Source organism: Hemitrygon akajei, chromosome 8, assembly GCF_048418815.1.
Source record: "Hemitrygon akajei chromosome 8, sHemAka1.3, whole genome shotgun sequence".
Taxonomy (NCBI): Eukaryota; Metazoa; Chordata; class Chondrichthyes; order Myliobatiformes; family Dasyatidae; genus Hemitrygon; species Hemitrygon akajei.
In genome coordinates, this window is record NC_133131.1 from 48,622,819 (window position 1) to 48,643,581 (window position 20,763).

Genomic DNA, 20,763 nt, shown 5'->3' on the forward strand with positions numbered 1-20,763 from the left:
CTGTACTTTTAAGTCATTTCTAGATTACTTATAATACCTAATACAATGTAAATAGTTGTTATACTGTATTGTTTAGGGAATAATGTCAAGAAAAGATGATCTGTACATGCTCAAACAACGAGTGCTAGAGAGAGAACTTCTGGATTTTCCTGATCCGCAGTTGGTTGAATCCACGGATAAGGAGGGCCAACTGTACAGTCATCAGTTGAAATAATGGTCCACGTTCCCAGACAAGGATGGAGGTAAGCAGGGAGTGTAAACGTTGCTGTGCTTGTGGACAAGTCTCCACAAAGACTAGAATGAAAAGAGGTGGGTTAAATGCCACCATACTGAAACAGTAATTAGCTGGAACATGCTTACTCAGGAGCACAACTGTCGAATGTGTTGGGGAGCCTACCTGCAGGGCACATAAACTCTGCAGCAGAGTCCATGGTTGTGACAGTTTGACACAGCGATTCCATGCTATTTATCAACCGCCCACTTATAAATTCCTTCATCAACAAATTTTATCCTCCCACATTCCCCCAGATATTACCACCCACCTACACAATAAGGGCAATTTACAGTGACTAATTAGCCTAACAGCCTACACATTTTGTGGGACGTGGGAGGAAACAAGAGCATCATGGGTAAACCTATGAATTCCCAGGGAGAACTCCTGAAATCTTGATCTCCCTGTCTACCCTGTCATGACCCTTGTACTTCACCTGCGTGCCTTCATTGCATTTTCTCTCTAACTGTTCTTCATTCGGTTTTCCCTCTTACAATGTCAACGTCTGGATCACACACAAAGAAAAGCTTTCACTGTGTCTCAACATTTTGTCAAGAATTAACCAATAGCAACTCCATACAGACAGCACTGAAGGTCAAAACTGAACTTTGTTACTGGAACTGTCGGGCTCTGATAAAAACATTTTTCACATAAGGAAACTTGTGACTCTTAGTCACTGTGGACTGTATGGGGCTTTGACAAATTTCTATAGATGTGTGGTGGGGAGTATATTGATTGGTTTGCATCATGTCCTGGTATGGAAACACCAATGCCTATGAACAGAAAATCCTACAAAAAAGCATTGGATGCAGCCCAGTCCATCATGGGTAAATCCCTCCCCATCAAGCACATCTACATGGAGCACTGCAGCATGAAAGCAATATCCATCATCGAGGACCCCCACCACCCAGGCCATGCTCCCTTCTCACTGTTGCCATTAGAAAGAATGTACAGAAGCCTCAGGACTCACCACCAAGTTCAGGAACAGTTATTGCCCCTCAACATCAAGCTCTAGAACCAATGGGGATAATTTCACTAAACTTCACTCACCCCATCACTAAAGTGTTCCCACAAACTATGGACTCAATTTCAAGGACTGTTTACCTCACATTCTCAATATTTATTTATTTATTGTTATTATTTCTTCTTTTTAAATTTTGTATTTGCACAGTTTGTTATCTGTTGCATTTTGGGTGTTTTTTCATCCTGTTGGGTACAGTCTTTATTGATTCTATTATGTTTCTTGGACTTACTGTGAAAACCGTCAAGGGAATGACTTTCAGGGTTGTATATATATATATATATGAACTTTGATAGTAAATTTACTTTGAACTTTGCAGTGCTTAAATGTCTCTGAAACAATGAGTTATGTTCAACCACAGAGGCCTCAGCATCATTTCTAGGGGCAGCTAGAGATGGTACTGTACAGTAATGCCCAAGTTCCCAGAATGGAAAATATGTCTGTACAACTACATATCAAATAAATAAAGGCACACGCTGGGAGGAGAAGTTAATGTGAATACTCACTTTATAGAAAGAGCAACAAATCAATGCGCATGAGTAAGTTATCAGTCAATAATCAGTGCTAAAGGGAGTCATTGTACTAAAGGAAATAAATCCATTCATTACACTTCCTCCCCCTTTAGATTAATGTAACATAAAACATTCAATTTCCCTTTAGCAAATCATATCATAATAAACATGCTTTCACAATAACAGTCCATAACTAACTTCACTAGAGATACGGTCTGTTTCTTTTGGGATAGCACCTTTGGACCTGTGGAGTGGCATCAGGTTGGGCAGGTGTCTTGTCAAAGACAACTTTCTCTGTTATAGGCGTCACGTTGCTGTTAGTGACATGATCATCACGGACAGGTGGGTGGAATGTGTCCATCTTGTTGGGTGCAATCGACTCAAGTGTGTTCTTCAGCTGAGCATCCAGTATCTGGACCACATGACATCTTCAAGTATGATCTCCAACATCCACTGTGTGCTTCAGTGGTCCAGTTTGTGTAGCTATCCCACCAGGAGTCCACTTGTCTTCTCGGTAATCACGCACTAGGACTTTCTGTCCAGTCTCGAAGCTCCTTGCTGATTCACTTGGCAACTGGCTGAACTGTTGGTTCTGCACTTCCCTCCGTAGATCCGGTTTCAGGAGGTCTATGCAAGATCTCAGATTCCTGCTCATGAACGGCATTGCAGGTGTTTGGTTTGTCATCCTTTCTAACAATGTTGGGTCATTCCTAGTTTCTCTTTGTATTTCAGAATCTGTTACCAGCAATTGGTCCACCAATGCTGTGTGGAACACTTCTGCTGGGTCACAGTATGAAGACTTTTCTTCTTCAGTTGCCAATACTGGAAGACGTGACAAACCAGCAGTGTTGCTGTGTTGTTTGGTACCCCTGAACTCTATGTCATAAGAGTGGGCTCCAAGGAAAAGTTCCCAACATCGTAACCGGGTAGCAGACATCACTGAGATTCTCTTCCTGGGATTGAAAATTGACACAAGGGGCTGGCTATCTGTCACTAGATTAAACTTCTGTCCATAGAGATGATGGTAGAACTTCTTTATTCCCCATACTAGACTAAGGGCCTTTCTGTCAATATGTGCGTAGTTGCATTCTACGCTTGTCAGTGATCTTGAAGCAACGCATTCGGACATTCAGATCCATCTTTCACAGTGTGTGACAAAATGGCTCCAAAGACTTAAGAGGTCACATTGCATGCCAGTCTGACGGGCAGGGATGGGTCGTAATGGGCGAGCAGTTCATCTGATGTTATTATCACTTTGTTTCCATGAATGCGCTTTCACATCTTTCTGACCATTCCCACTTTGTGCCTGTCTGTAATAGTGTACTCAATAGGTTCAGCACTGTACCAGTGTTTGGGAGAAACTAGTGGTAGAAGTTTACAAGGTCCAAGTATGACCTGAGTTGTGACATATTTTCTGGTTTGGGTGCCTGCAATGCTGTTTCAATCTTTTTTTGTGACTTATGTAAATCATGCTCATCTACGCCTTCTATGCCTGCTTTAAAAGAGAAAACGTAAGATCCCAGCTGCACATGATGGCCCTGTGATCTGTGTCTCAGAGGCCGATGTCAGGCTGTCTATAAAGAGAGTGAACACTCGCAAGGCAGAAGGTCCCGATGGAGTACCTGGTAAGGCTCTGAAAACCTGTGCTAACCAACTGGCAGGAGTATTCAAAGACATTTTCAACCTCTCAATGCTATGGGCAAAAGTTCCAAGTTGCTTCAAAAAGGCAACAATTATACCAGTGCCTAAGAAGAATAAAATGAGCTGCCTTAATGACTATCACCCAGTAGCACTCACATCGACAGAGATGAACTGCTTTGAGAGGTTGGTCATAACTACACTGAACTCCTGCCTCGGCAAGGACCTGGACCCACTGCAATTTGCCTATCGCTACAATAGGTCAACGCCAGATGCAATCTCAATGGCTCTCCACACCGCCTTAGACCACCTGGACAACACAAACATCTATGTCAGGATGCTGTTCATCAGCTATAGTTCAGCATTTAATACCATCATTCCCACAATCCTGATTGAGAAGTTATAGAATCTGGGCCCCTGTACCTCCCTCTGCAATTGGATCCTCGACTTCCTAACCGAAAGAACACAATCTGTGTGGATTGGTGATAACATCTCCTCCTCACTGACGATCAACACTGGTGCACCTCAGGGGTGTGTGCTTAGCCCACTGCTCTACTCTCTCTATACCTATGACTGTGTGGCTAGGCATAGCTCAAACGCTACCTATAAATTTGCTTTATGCATTTGTTTCATTCTACGTTTGAAAGTTTTCACTCTGTGTGGTTTTTCTCTTTGGTTGTCCTTTTGGTCTGACTTGCACACTCTCTCTATGTGACACTTCCTGGAATTTTTTTCTTTGAGCCAACAGTCATTTGCATCATGGGAAGATTTGCCACATCAATGACTTGTGGCATTTTGCGCAAGGACATTTTGTGTGTTTCGCATTCTAAACTCCTTTGCTGTAGTTCTGCCACATCCTTTGGTGCAGTCTCTAATGATATTGCAATGGTTAATGCCCATTCTAAGGTTAGGTCCCTTTCTGACAGTAGACTCTTTTGAGTGCTTTGACTGTTCATACCACATACAAGCCTGTTCCTTACTGCAACAGAAAGTCCATTTCCAAAGTCACAGTATTGGGAAAATTTGTGCAGTTCTGTAGTGTGTTCAGAAATGTTTTCATTCTTTGACAGATTCCTTTTTGTGAAATCTAAATCTCTCAGCTATTACTAGCGGTTTTGGCCTCAAATGATTTTGCAAAATTGCAATAATTTTGTGGACATTTTGCGTTTAGGAGTTACTAAATTGCATAAGAACCTGTACATTCTTGTATCCATTAAGCTAAGAAGTGTAGAGACTTTCTTTACTCATTCACATCGCTAGTATTACCATGCATTTCAACCCTCTTGCTGTGTCTCTCCCTTGCTCCAAATTCTGTCGTCTCGTAACTGTTGTTGCAGTTGGTGATATTCGCTGACATTTAGGTTCATACTCGTTGCCAATTTGTTGTGTCTGTTCAACTACATATCAGATAATAAAGGCATACACTTGCAGTAACTTGCATATTCACTTTGCCGAGAGAGCATCAAATCGATACACATGCATAAATTATCAGTCAACAACTAGCGCTAAGGGGAGTCACTGTGCTGAAAGAAATAGATCCATACATTACTGAAAACATTATTAACAGTCAATTATATCCTCTGGCAGTGATACATTGTATATGAAGCATAAAACAGGCCATTCAGCCTAGGACCTGAGACTAAAACACTCTCCTATGCCACTGGATCCTTGACTTCACTTCCTGATAGGCCTCAACATCTCTGTTAAGATTATTCTCCACACTTGTGCCTCAAGAATCATCAGCCTGCTTCAACTAGATGTGTGACCATCAGGCGATGTAAGGGCAGTGTAGGGTTCCACTGTGGCCATTTCCCTCACAAACAGAGGCTAGCAGCAGTTGTCAGGTCTCTGTTACTGTGACCGACTCTGAGACTAAGGCAAATAGTACAGTCAGACATGGTGATAGTGATCGGAGAATTGATAGTGAAGGGAACAGGAAGCAGATTCTGCATGTGTTGTCTCCCAGGATCAAGAATGTCTTGGAGCAGTTGTGGAAATCTCTGAAGGGGGAGGCCAAATAGCCAGAGGTCATTGTACATGTTGGTACAAGAGAGATCACCAGAATAAGGGATGAGATCACGCAGGGATAGGGAGTTAGGTAGGAAACTAGGAGCTCGAGGGTGGTCATCTCCAGGTTACTCCTGGTGCCACAGGCGAGCAAATCCAAGAATTGAAAGATTGGCCAGACGAAGAACTGGCACAGGGGACAGTGATTGAAGCTTTTTTTGGGGTCATTGGGACCTCTTCTGGTTTCACTTGAACCAGAGGGAGACCAATAACTTAGCAGGAAATTTTTCAGAGAAACCTAAGGAAGGACTCAGGAGAAGGAAGTCAGTGAGAGGCCAGCAGTACATGGGGTAACTAAAGCAAGTATGCCCAGCAATCAGCAGTAAGAGGCTGATAGGAACACTGCTTCACTTTGCTCCTATTTCAATGCACGCATTTTAACAGGTAAACCAGATGAACTGAGGGTGCAGATTGGCCTAGAGACTGGAATTTTGTAGCCAAACAGACACGTGACAGGAGAAGGCCAGGGCTGGGGCTCAATGTTCCAGGCATGGCTGAGGAACCAGTTGGAGGAGAGGGAGTGGTGCCTTTTTGAGAAGGGTGGATATAACAGCTATACCAAGAAAGGATATTCTTGGGGGATCATGTAATGAGACTATTTAGATAGAGCTAGAACTTAGAAATATGGAGGGGATAGTCAGCTTGGTAGGGCTATGTTATTAATTAAATTGAGATACAGTGTGAAATGGGCCCTTCAGCCCTTCAAGCTATACTGCCCATCAATTCCTTGATTTAAGCCTAGCTTAATCATGGGACAAGTTACAATGACCAATTAATCTACCAACTGACAGTTGTAGGGAAGTTGCTGGAGAGAACTCTGAGGGAAAAGATCTACCATCACTTAGATAGGCAAGGCCTGATCAGGAATATTCAGTCTGGTTTATACAAGGGAAGCCATGTCTAACGAATCTGGTGGAATTTTTCAAAGAGTTAACTTGGGGAAAGATGAAGGCGGAATATGAATGTTGTCTGTATGAACTTTATCTGGGGTTTTGATAAACTCCTACATGGCAGGCTGATTTAAAAGATTAGGTTGCATGGGATTCCAGGGCAGCTTGCAAAGTGGATTCAGGACAGGAGTTCCCAACCTGGGGTCCACGGACCCCTTGCTTAATGGTATTGGTCCACTTCATTAAAAAAATTTCAGATTCCTGATTCAGTATTTGCTTGATGATAGGAAGTAGGGGGCGATGGTTGAAGTCGACTCTGACTGGAGGCCTGTGACCAGTTAGTTGTCTCAGGGGTTAGTGTTGGGACCTTTGTAACTCACTGTGATTTCAACATGAATGCACATGACACGACTAGCAAGTTTACTGATGATACTAAGTTAGCGGGTCTCGTGAAGCAGTTTACATTGAATTACAAAGAGATATTGATCAGTTGGGTAGCTGGGCTGGGGAACAACAGGTAGATTTAAACTTAGATAAGTGTGAGGTGATGCAAGGCTAATATGGTGAATGGCAGCGCCCTGAACGTGGCCTTGGAAGTGGCTTTGCAAATAGTCAGAGTGGTGAAGAAGGCATTTAGCGGGCTGCCCTTCATCACTCAGTGGGGGTACACAGTAAGTTACTGGTGAGGCTGCACTTGGGTACTGCGTACAGTTTTGGTCACCCTGTTATAGGAATAACACTGTCAAGTTGGAGAGGGTCTGAGTTATAGAGAGAGGTTGGCTAACTGGAGCTTTATTCCTTGGAGCATAGAATAACAATAGGTAAACTCAGATGTTTATAAACTCCTCAGGGTTTTGAATAAAGTGGGCAGTCATAATCTATTCCCTAGGGTTGCGGAATCCAAAACTAGAGGCCCCAGATACAAGATGACAGGGGAGAGATTGAAACGAAACCTGAGGGGTAACTTCATCACACAGAGGGTAGTGAGTACCTGGAATGAACGGCCAGAGGAAGTTGTTGAAGCGAGTATAATTGCAATATTTAAGAAACATTCGGATAGGTACCTGGAGAAGAGGGTCTTCAAAGGTTGTGGTGGCAACTGAGTCTAGCAGGCAGGATGGTGTGGTCAACATGGACCAGTTGGGCCAAAGGGCCTTTTTCTGTGCTGTCTTACTCTATTACTAGATGACTCAACGAGCCAACAATACTCCCCTGACGGTCACGACTTTGGGGACAGATTCTGCTCTAATTCTAAGTTTGCAGATGTAGTGGGCTAAATCTCAAATGACAATGAGTTGGAGTTTAGGAAGAGGATAGAGAGCCTTGTGGCATGATGTTATAACAACCTTTCTTTCTCTCAATGTCAGCAAAACAAAAAAGCTGGTCATTCACTTCAATGCATACACTCCTGTTTACACTGACAGTGCTGAGGTCAAGAGGTTTGAAGTTCCAAGGAGTGATCATCACCAATAGCCTGTCTATTATAGCCAAGAAAGCTCACCAATGCCTCTACTTCCTCAAGAGTCTAAAGAAATTTGGCATGTCCCCTTTGATTTTCACCATTTTTTAATCAATGCACACAATAAATCATTGTAACTGGATGCATCGTTGCTTGGTGTGGTAACTGCTTTGCCCGAGACCACATGAAACTGCAGAGTTGAGGACACAGATCAGCACATTATGGAAACCAGACTTCTCTGTATGCACTTCTTACCACCTCAGTTAACATAACCAAAGACCCCACCCACTTTGGACATTCTCTTTTCTTCCACCTCCATTGGGCAGAAGATACAAAAGCCTCATAGCATGTATCACCAGGTTCAAGGACAGTTTTTATCTTACTTGAATGGTCTCCTTGTACAATAAGGTAGACTCTTGGCCTCTCAATCTAGCTCCTTGTACCTCGTTATCTTACTGCACTGCACTTTCACTGTAACTCTAAACACATCCATGCACTGTTGTTAAGAAATTATCTACATGGATGGCATGCAAAACAAAGTTTTTCATTGTATTTTGTGACAATAAATCAATTTACTAATTTGCTAAACAACAGGGCACTGTAGCATGATGTTCCAACTGTTCTGCTCAAAGCCCCTGAGTGTGCCACCCACCTTCTTTATCACAGTGTATCCGTAAGTCTCTTAGTTTTACAACACTCTCCAAGTGTTGTAGAACCATGTATTGCATTGGTACTGTAGTGGCTTATCTTACCAAAGTACAACATCTTGCTATTGTCCAAGTTAAATTTCATCTGCTATCGCTTGGCTCACTTGCCTAGTTCACTGCAGTCTTAGATAAACTTCTTCACAATTTACTCTCCCAGCAGTTTTGGTGTAAGCTGTCAACAGAGATATCTGGGATGGTATCTGAGATTTCTACGGTTCAGCAGCTCAGGAGGCCATCTTTGGTCTCCAGTCAGATGTACCTTTGCAGCCATTCAAATCCAGCCTGCAAATCACGAAGGCGTGGGATTAAAGGGTGTGCTTACACCTTTAGACAGGAAGATTGGAGCATAAGGAAGTGAGCAGTTTGTGTCAATTCTTATAGTGCCAGCTGTAAGATTGTGGTTCAATTCCCAATGCTGTCGGTAAGGAGTTCATACGCTCTTCCCGTGACCACATGGGCTTCCTCTAGGTGCTCCAGTTTCTTCTCACACTTGAAAAGATGTGCGAGTTAGGGTCACTAAATTGGTGCTGCAAGCACGGTGACACTTGCAAGCTGCCTCCAGCACATCCTTGGACTGTGTTGATAATTTCAATCAACAGGGCAAAATGTTTTGACGCTTTGGTGTACATAAAACAAGTAAGAATTACAGGAAGGTGTTTCCTGCTTGGCATTGCTGCCTGCCGCACCTCCAACATCCCCTGAAGTCAGCCAGGGACCACCACTCATTGATGTTTCGCTCCTTTAGCCCTGGCACATCTTCTGGTGATAGAGCAGTGGTAGGGATATCTTCCTTCCACCCCTTGCAGCTTCCAATAGGGTTAGTTGCCCCCCCCACCCCAATTTCTGTCGTTCCTCCTCAGCCACAGCAAAAAGCTGCCCTTTTCTGCCTCGTCAGCCAACTCCCTGGTGGCCCTCCTGATCCTCGCTCCAGTCACAGCCACATCATGAAGTAACCTTCTCATCAACGTGCCGGGCAAAGCCCTGGCATCCTACCTCCACATGGTAGGTAATGGTTCTCCAGCCAACATCCTTACACTCAGCTGCCAGGTCCGAGTACTAATAAGATTAGATTTGAGGTAAAAGATAAAAATATATTTTTTTCTTCTGTGGGAATGAGACTCCTCATAGAAAATAAACTGTTCATAACCAGAGATATTATTCAGAAATAATTATTACTTATTATGAGAATCTGCTTATTACCCAATTGCAGTTCGTGGGAGCTGAATGCATGAAAATTTACTGGTACTCTTCCTACATCACATTAGTTACTTCACTTCAAAAGCTCTCTTGGCTGTAAAGTAATTTGAAGCCTACTCCTGGTTTTCTATAAATGGGCTGCTATCCCTGCCAACAGCTTCACCATCCCCGTAGCAAGACAATACCATGCAGTCAGGTATGTGTAAGTATCCCCCACTGGCCTGGGGCAATATTTCAGCAGTAACTGCGAGCAGAGGAAACAGCAACCTTCCCACTTGATCCAGTCGCCTCTCCAGACTCAGTGCTGCTCCCACTCACATCCAGTAGATTATCGACATTTCACGTCTGATGCATTCATTCAAGTTGTTTATAGAGTTATTATTGGCTAATTATGATTAATTCTAACATCATTGTAAATCTGTAATCAGCATAACAGTAAAGATTTATGAGTTCAGAGTGCTATGTTCATTAATCTCTTTTATTCCAAAAATCCTTTCATAAATATTAGTCTGTCAATATTTTAAACCTATTATAAATCAAAAACATGGAATCTGATATTGAATATATTACTGTTGATAGCCGAGAAATTGTTTTTCTGCATTTTAATGGTTTTAAAAGAGTTCCACTCCAATGCTGTTTGTAGAAGATCCCAATAAAGACCTTCGGTTGGTTGCAAGATATCAAGAAGAGGATTGTTAGGTCTGCCTTTGTAGCAGCCCACTTGTGACCTGGCTTATTGATCCATTGCAAGATCTTATAGCTGCCAGTCTTAGTGACCGGCTCTTAAGGGGACATTATACCATACAGAGATTATTTTTCTGGATACTTGAGAATGTTGTTGCTCAAGGTATTGATGCAGTGATGAAGGGGCTGGAATGCATCAGGATGTTTGGACAGGATGGCAAAAGTATCTACAGGGTGCTTGTCCACTGTGCAATGGGGTCATGTTGTACCATGAACAAAGTCACCAGAGAGACACTGAAACTAGTAGATCTAGAAGTGTTTTATTCAACAAAAATGAGCAGCATGCATCATATTGAGACAATCTTAGAGGTAGAGGTCTGTTCGACCCAGTATTACATGACATTTTATATGCTAAAGATCGAGGGTAACAGCAGAACAATTACATGTAATTTTTCACACCCACTCCTTCTTCGCACCCACACTCCAGACACCCAAAATCAGCGCTGTCTGATTTTCAATCAACTGGTATCCACAGTTCCAAGAAACTGTTGTTCAGGGCTGCATTTTAAATTTAATCTACAAATCCACATTCAGGTTGCTGAAGTTAATATTTGTTATATTCCCTAACTCCAGAATATGCCCTAACAGGTAACACAAAGGCTAGGGCTACTTCTGGCTGGAGGATGTCATGGAGGTCTTTGTGAGGAATAAGTAATGTGAGTACAGTGGGCAGATGTCTGTTCTCTAGGAAGTCCTGTAATGGTGGCAAATCCCTTGCCACCGTAACTGTTCCAGTGGGTTGAATGAAAATTACAGGAAGTCTCCGTGACATGGAGCCAGGCTGTCCTCCCTCGTGTAGCAGTGGGGTGAGGTATGGCAGAAATCAGCAAGAGCCCGCAACAATCCCGAGACCAAGAGTTGAGGGTAATTATGACCTTAACCTCCACGGCAACAATGTCCACACCTATGTGGCGCAATGTATGAGGTCATAGATGGATCCAGTGAGGGCAAGATGGTCCTTCAATCTTATTGTCTCCCTGCACTGCACTTTCTTTGTAAATGTAACCCTCTAGTCTGCATTCTGTATTAGCTTTTCATTTACTACCTTGATGTATTGCTGTAATGAAGTGGTATGCCTGGATGGCAAGCAAAACAAAGACAACTCAATGCATATATGCCAATAATAAACCAACCTCCGGAATGTTGGCCCTTTAAACAGCATGCTTCAGGAGAAACAAAGTCACTGAAAGTGAAAACAAACATGGGACGCTGGAGAACACACAACAACGCTGAAAGGACTCACCACGGCATCTTTGGAGGAAAATGAAGAGTCAACGTTTTGGGCTAAGATGCTTCATTAGGGCTGCAAAGGGAAGGGGCAGAAGCCAGAATTAAATGGTGGTCAGAGGGGAGGAATAGGAGCTTACAGGTGACAAGTGAATCCAAGTGAAGGGGGAAGGTGGAAAGGTATGGGATGGAAGAGGAAGTGGAATATTGTGAGGACCTGGGAGATGATAGGTGGGGAAGACAGAGGAGGAGAGAATACCATGGAACAAAGGAAGCAGGTAGGGAATTAGAGGGAGGAAGGTGAAGGTGAGGGGCAGGTCAGAGGTCTGTGGAGGGGATAGAGAAGGGGTAACTGAGTCCTAAGGATAAGGGGAAATGGGGAGGGGAGCTTCAATGGAATAACAGAGGGGAGTAGTTGCTGGAAGTTAAAGAAATCGATGTTGAAGTAGCTGGGAGATTACCAATACGAAACACAAAGTTTTACTCCTTAAAGCTGCATCTGGCCTCATCATGACAATGCTACTAAAAAAGAGATATTAACTGAACATCTTATTGATTTTTTAAGTGCCATCATATACAAAATTGTTGCTGAATCTCCAATATCTTGAGTACTTTCAGGGCTTTCTAAATGATTGATCATGTATTTTTAAAAATCTGGGTCCTTTTTCATTAGAATAATAGAGAGATGGTTGAGAGGTCAAGAATAGGTTCATTTGATTAATTACAAGGCAGACTTAGAAACAAAACAGGACAACTGTCTTCATAGAGACTTGTGAGACTGTGAAATAAATTCTCAGCATTAGTAGAAGAGGCAGAAACAACTATTAGAGATTACATTGTATTGAGAAGAAGAGGTTGAACTAACTGAAATGCAGATAAAAGGACATTGGGTTAAGATGAATAAATATGATTGGAATCAGTTAAACACACAATGGACAAACAACATAAACTGCCCTGCTTTTGTATTGTGGAGACTCTCCAGTTATTTGCGACCCCTAATTTAAGAAAAAGCAAATCCCTGTTTTCACTCTGCAGGAAAATCACACATCAAACAGACAGAGTGAATTGGCTTCTAAAATTTACACTGACAGCATTAAGTCATTAGCTTTAAAAGTATTATCAATAGGAGCTCATCTGCAGTGGCTACAACGATTTCAGTTAATTTTGTTTAATGGAATTTAATCCAGCCTCAAGATTTGTGAATGTTCTACTGGTTAGAGAACATAAGAAAGAAAAATAGCAGTTAAAATTTGGAGACTGTCAAATCGATGCAGGAAAGATTGCACTCAAAACCAACAAGCTAATTCCCTATTCATTGATCTGTTGCAAGTTTCCAGAAAATGTGGCCTGAAGTTAAGGCAGGTAAGAATAGCGAAACTTCTATAGCAATGCAAGTGTACTTTGCATTTACAACTAGATTCTTACCAGCTTTCAACTGCAACTAACAGCCGAATTCAGATCCTTGACAGATGAGATCCCTAACGGCACTTCATCTGTTTCCTACATCACTGTTCTCTATCATTCTACTCCTGGACACTGTTCCCCTGGACTTTGTCTGTTACTCACCAATCTTCACATTCAATTAATCATTCTTCACAAACTCCATCAGCTCCAGCAAGATTCCACCACCAGGCAACGTTCCTCTCCACTCTCATTTTAGTGTTTCGCAGGAATTCCTCTCTTTGGGGAATCCCTAGTCAGTTCTTCCTTTCCAGCCAACCCGCTGACTAATGGTGCTTTGCCAAGAAACCTTCAGGAATGCTTTCCTTTCACCGTTTTCCTTCCCACCAATCACTTGCACTTTCTTCCCATCTAGTATACTGCGCTCCGTGTTCAACGCAATATCAAAACCAAACTTACAGATAATTTTACAGAGTAATTGCATTCAATCTGTAGAGCTGACCTTGAGCCTGATACTTTAGTTTTCCATCCCATTTCCACTCTGACCTTTCTGTCTAGGACCTCCTGCATTGTCCCACTGAGGAACATCACCTTACCCTCTGACTGGGCACATTGCAGACTTCTGATCTCAATATAGGATTATCCAACTTCAGCTAATCTGTTCTTAGCTAGCCCTGCTGCATGTACCTCTTGTCCCTAGTGTCACAGAAATAGCTGCATATTCTCTGAATAATCCCATTTTGCCTTCCTGATGGTGCAGAAAAGTGCAGCTCTTGCTGACGGGAGAGTCGCCTGATCTCCTGAACCGAAGGGGGCATCCCGATGTCTCAGCAGTTGCTCTGCTCTCACCCGTGGCTTCTGATTTGCCCTCACAGAAATGTGTTGAATAGCGGTGATGTCCTCAGTGTACCTCTATATATACCTAGTCACAGACCCTGCATATTCATTGATGTTAATGTGATGGTGATAGGTAGCTGCCTCACTGAACGTTCTCCAGTCCGTGTTTTCTAAACAGTCCTGCAATGCTGAGGTTGCTCCTTCTGGCCAGGTCTTCAGCTCCCTTTGAACTGGTTTGGATCATTTAATCAGTGGTTTGTATGCAGGAATTAGCATAACAGATGAGCGATCAGAATATCTAAGGGAGCAGCTTCGTAAGCACCATGGATGTTGGTATAAACCAGGTCTAATGTGTTTTCACCTCTGGTAGCAAATGCAATATGTTGTCAGAGTTTAGGCAGAACTGTCAAGTCGCCAGCAACAATAAAGAGACCATTGGAGTGTGTGGCTTGGAGGCAACTGTTGGCTCTGGAGAGCCCACACAGAGCTCCCCCAACATTAGAACAGTGGGGGTGGGGGAGGGACGTGTGCAGCCACAGTCACAATGGCAATGATCTCTCTCGGTAAATAACACACACAAAATGCTAGTGAAATACAGCAGGCCAGGCAGCATTAGTAAGGAGAAGCACTGTCAACGTTTCGGCCCGAGACCCTGACGAAGGGTCTCGACCCGAAATATCGACAGTGCTTCTCCTTACAGATGCTGCCTGGCCTGCTGTGTTCCACCAGCATTTTGTGTGTGTTGTTTGAATTTCCAGCATCTGCAGATTTCCTCGTGTGTGTTCTCTCGGTAAATAGGAGGGTTTGTAATTCACCGGATCAAGTTTGCCGATGACACAACACTGGCTGACCTCATCAACAACAATAAGATGGCGTACTGAAAGGAGGTGGAGCGGCTGGTAGAACAGTGCAAGCACAACAACTTGAGTCCCAATGTGGACAAGACTAAAGACTTCAGGAAGGTGCAGGCTTACCTCTCCTCACTGCACACAAATGGCTCCTCAATGGAGAGAGTTAGGAACACCAGCTTTCTGGGCGTGCACATAACGAATTGTCTCACCTGGTCCCTCAACACCACCTCGCCACTTCCTGAGGAGATTGAGACGAGTGAGGCTCCCCTTCCCCACCTCACCATTCTAACCAATTTTTACAGGAGCACCACTGACTGTATCCTGACCGTCTGGTTCAGGAATTGCAAAGCATCTGACGGCAAGACCCTACAAAGGATTGTGAGGACAGCTGAGAGGATCATCGGAATTTCTCTTCTACCCACCTGAGGTATTTGTGTCAGGTTCTTAGCATTGTTAATTACCCCTTAATTTATTTGTGGTAATATTACTTCATGTGTTGTGTGCATAAGTTATATGTAATGTGTTGTCCACCTTGGTCTGGAGGAATGTTGTTTCATTTGACAGTTTACATGCACACATTAGAAATGACATTAAACTTGAACTTACCTTGACTTTCCCTCAGTCTGATTCACAACTGGCCATCTCGGCCTATTATCATTTTGGCTCCAACTTCACTTTCTGTAAGGTTGCTTATTATCAGCAACACATTACGCAGACAAAGAAACATAATGTATTTCTACTTACTTCAGTAACTCACTTGGTCTCACCCTATTAGAGATATTCCCCTTATTCTACCTGTCACTCCCCACCTTCTCTGCTGCTGAAAGTTCCTTGTTTTCGCTCTTCCCCTGCTCTGATAATGGTTCTGAGACCTGACACAAGATCTGTTCATCTCTCCATGGATGCTCTCTGTCCTGTGTTTCCAGAACCTTCTGCTTGTGTTTCAGATTTCCAGCATCTGCACCCACTCTCCAGCTCCAAGGTAGTAACTTCCAAAGATTTATTATCCACAGAAAGAAGAAATTATTTTTCATCTCAGTCTTGACAGTTTCAGTTACCTGTAATATTCGCTTCTGTCATCAAAGACCCCCACTATCCAAACCATGTCATCTTCTCCCAGCTACCACTGGGCAGGAGATACAGAAGCCTGAAGTCACTCACCACCAAGTTTAAGAACAACTACTTCCCTTCAACCATTTGGTTCTTGAAGCAACCGGCACAACCCTAATCACTACCGCGTTATAGTAACACTATGACTTCTTCGATCACTTCGCAATTCAGCAGTCTTTTTGTTTTCTAATAATGTCCTTATAATTAATGTATTTGTACAATTTATGCTTTTCATGTGGATTTTGTGTATCTGATGTTACGTGCCAGTGCTGAAAGTAAGTTTTTCAGTAGTTTCCTCTGAGTGCTCCGGTTTCCTCCTACAGTCCAAAGATGTGCCATTTGGTAGATTAATTGGTCATTGTAAATTGTCCCGTGATTAGGCCAGGATTAAATCAGGGAATTGTTGGGCAGAGCGGCTCAAAGGACAAGGACCTATTTCAAGCTGTATCTCAATAAATAATAAATACACAAACCTGGACATGTGACTTTAAACCTGACCTTGACTTTCTCAAGGCCTCTTAGGATTTTATATAGTTTAACAAATCTCCTCTCTTCTAATCTCTGCTGATATAATCAGACCAATGATCTGAACAAAGGTCTCCAGATGTGATCCCACCTATAGCCTGTATAATTGAAGCATAACCTTCCTACTTTAGTATTCAGTGTCCCTAGCATAACACTGTTAGCTTTCATAATTGCTTGCTGTTTGTGAATACTGGTCTTGTGTGAATCATGCATGAGTTCACCCAGCTGCCTCCGTATCTCACAACTCCCAGCAGTTAGCTAATGTGCTTCTTTCTTACTGTTCTGTCACAATGAAGAATTTCACATTTTCCACATTCTCATCCATCTGCCAGATCTTTATCCATCACAGCCTATCTATATCCCTTTGTATCCTCCTTACTTCCCTTCCCTTTGTACTTCCCTACCATCACCCAGCTTCAAAAGCTGCAGGGAATAGGCTCAAAGTAACACTACGTGGCTCAATTAACAATCTGAAGATGGGATAAAAAGCAGTGAGCACTTAATGAAGGAGGCTTTTATGACTGATGCTGGAGTCTCAAGGCAAGAGTTAGTCACAAAAGAAATAACCACCTGCAAATTAAAAAGCAAGAATTGTGTCTTCATAACGGTTGTTGATAATGAGTTCACAGAGTGTGACAGCAAAGCTTGTGTAATCATTAGGTCCAGACCATAATGTCTTTTGTACTCAAACCTGAGAGGCACTATTCTTTATAATGGAATAAAAGAGTTTTACTTCATGAATTGCTGATCTTCCAAATTTATAGCTGACCAGTGAAATTAGCTACAGAATCAAGTGTGTGTGTGTGTGTGTGTGTGTGTGTGTGTGTGTGTGTGTGCGCGCGTGTGTGCGTGTGTGTGCGCGCGTGTGTGCTAGAACTTGTGGGTCCAGGATAGGACTGTATAGTCATCAAAGATCTCACCGTTAAAGGAGTGAACGTCGTCATCGGATTCCGATGGACAATCGAAGAAGAAGATAGCCTGAGCCTGTGTGTGTGTATGTATGTAAGTGTACATGTGTTAGTTTATATGTCGGTGTTTGTGTGTTGGTGTTTGTTTTTGGGTTTGTATGTGCCTTTATGTGTGGGTTAATATGTATATGTGTGTTTGTATGAGAATATATGTATGTTTGTGTTAACGAATGTTAGAATATACTGTATATGCTAACATGTGTGTTAATGTGTGTATCTGTTAGCATATGACTTTGTGTAGCGAGACAGGGGCCAAGGTGCAAGGGAAAAGATGGTAAAGAGTAACATTGATTGCTTGATACTGACATACAAACCCAGAGCAGGTCCCAGGAATAAAAATACATTATATAAGAAATAGATTATTCTCTGTACAATAACCTTCCCTCAATAAACTTCTAGAATCATTTCAAGGGGAAGTTACAAATGTTATTGCTCCCACACACACACCATTCTCTTCACTTCATAATAATTACTGCAAATTTATTTCTAAATAATGTACGTAATTGCAAAGCCCAATTATTTAACTGGCTTTACATCAATGAGACAGTGGGGTTTTTAGTTTGGTGGAGTGTTTGGAGTTGTAGATGCAGGATTCAATTCAAGCTACTACAATGAGGATATGTTCTTTTATTTAGTGGCTGGAGTAAAGCAATTCTAATCATCTCAATCCAGGTATTGAAGGATTCTCTTAATTTGCTCTAAGCCTACTCATTCTCCAGTGAAAACTACCTGGTACTCTAGCCTCACTTGATGAAAATTCTGACAATTTCCATCTGACTTCAATCAATGGAAAATCAAACACTTGTGATCTGATATGTGCTTGAGTGTCTGCCAGTGCAGTGTACTTGGAAAATTGGTCCTCTGTGCTGGAAAATGACCTTACATCTTAAGATTAGTGCTACTTTAAAAGCCTCAGGGACAGCTCAAATTGGAAAATAGATTGTGTTTATCGGCTAGTGCCACATTAGTGTATCACTGCCAACCCCTGCAGGAAATACACTTCTATATTCGACTAGTCAGGTGCCAAATAGAATATGGGAAAATTAAATTTTTATGTGCCTCTATTGGAAATAGTTCATTGGCTCCCCCCCCCCCCCATTCAATTGTCACTGTTGCTGTCACCATTCTAGTAACACTGTTGCTGGCTGGTGTCAAACAAAAGCAGTGGGACAACGTGAGTAGAAATTGTCCAGATAGCATTAAAGATTGAGAGATGTTCACTTTCGGGGTTTCTGGGCTCCTGCAGTTGTGGACTGATACTCTGTAAACTTCCATCTGCCACTGATCTGTGGTCATCCAATAATAGATGGTTCCCTTCCTTTCTCTAGGTTACTGCTCAACAGAATAGTAAACAATAAATACAAAACAACACGCAAGATGCTGGAGGAACTCAGCAGGTCAAGCAGCATCCATAGAAATGAATAAAGAGTTGACATTTCGGGCTGAGACCCTTCTTCAGGATGGTGGGGGGGGGAGGCCTGGATTTAAAGATGGGGGCTAGCTGGAAGGTGATTGGTGAAGCCAGGTGGAAAGATAAAGGGCTGGAGAAGGAAGTATCTGAAACAGAGGGTACTGTAGGAGAAAGGGAAGGAGGAGGGGATCTGGGGGGATGGGGGGGGAGTATCAGGCAGATGAGGAGAAGCGAAAGTTTAGAGCAGGGAACAGAGGAAGGAGGCGGGGAAACTTTGTTCACTGAAAGGAGAAATTGATATTCATGCCATCAGGTTAGAGGCTACCCAGACGGAATATAAGGTGTTGCTCCTTTACCCTGAGACAAGAGGCGGCCATGGACTGTCATGTTGAGACGGGAATGGGAATCGGATATAAAATGTTTCACCACCAGGAAGTCCCACTCGTGGCAGATGGTGCGGGGGAGCTCGACAAAGTGGACCCCAATTTACAACAGGTCTAATGCATTACAATAAATACGTTATTCCTTGTGGTACTGTTTTAGCTTGAGTAAAGCCTGCACGCAATGTGATTGTTGTCCCTCTGTAAGGCTATGTTAGAATAAATGTCGGTTGTCATTATATGAGGCTGCATATTTGTAGCCTCACTTTTAACCCTCAGAGATACACAGGAGATTGCAAGTTGAGGGTAAATAAATTTTAAGTATTAAACATGAAGATATTAGACATTCATTCAGACAGCATTGAGATATGTGACTTACAACTCTGTCACATTGGATAGGTTGGCGTCTATAACGCATAGATTAAGTTATCACTTGCTAAACAAGAGGTTATTCCGATTTCTACAGCCACCGGTCTCGTTTACATTGATTTCAGAAACTAGACAAGATAATCGGTGTTGCTGATTCAGGGCAGCCGTTCCTTATGATGGAAAATCTTACCCACTTCTTCCATACAGTGTCCAACTCCACAAGTCCTGCTTTTACCAACACTACCAATACAAACCACACCCCAGCCCCAACTCCTCCTATTCCTGATAGGCAACCTGCTCCCACTCGGCTACCTTGGATTCTTCTTCATGGATTGTCACCTTGTCATGGTGGAGAAGCTTGCGTGGTCCTGAGATCCTGAGAGCGATGCCGTCTGGAGCTATGCTCCTGGTAGGGTCACCCATGGTGGTAAGGTCGAGGGTGAGGTCCCTGACAAAGAACAATCTAACCAAGACCTCAACGGTGGAACAGGTGGACGAAGTTACTTTACACTCAACGGCTGTGAAGGTGGATGAAGGCTGCAACAAATCCATCAGCTCCAGTCGTCGTGGTTTCCATGCCATTGGAATCAGTTGGTTGATTTGTGAAGTATCGTGAGCTTCTTGGAGTGCAACATCAAGTTCACGTTAAACAAATACACGCAGAGGCGTCTTCGCTCTGTGTGCGTTAAGATTGGATTCATAAGCCACTTAAGAGCCCATAAATAAATCAATGGAACAAGGATCATCACCCTTGACCTCGAGGGATAGCCACGACAACGATGACAATGGATTGTACTTCAGGAACTTTCTTCTCAATGTTGGTGACTTTTCCCAGCCAGTCAATCTGGCAATTCTTTTTGGGAAAACAGAAGAAATTATCCTGCTGATAAATCCCACAGGATCTTCACTTTGCTGGTTCACCTCCCATAAATACTAGGGAGGAGGAGCAGAGAGTAAAGATGAGAGATGCTGTGGTGAACTACATATACCCATCTGGACATGCCCCCCCTTGCTGACTGCTCCTGTGGCTCCTCCCACAGACCCCTGTATAAAGGCGATTGGAGGCACTGCTCCTCCCTCAGTCTCCAGGATGTTGTGTGATGGTCTCTTGCTGCTGACTGCTCTCTTCCAGCTAATAAAAGCCTATCTCTCGCCTCACGTCTCCGAGAGTTATTGAT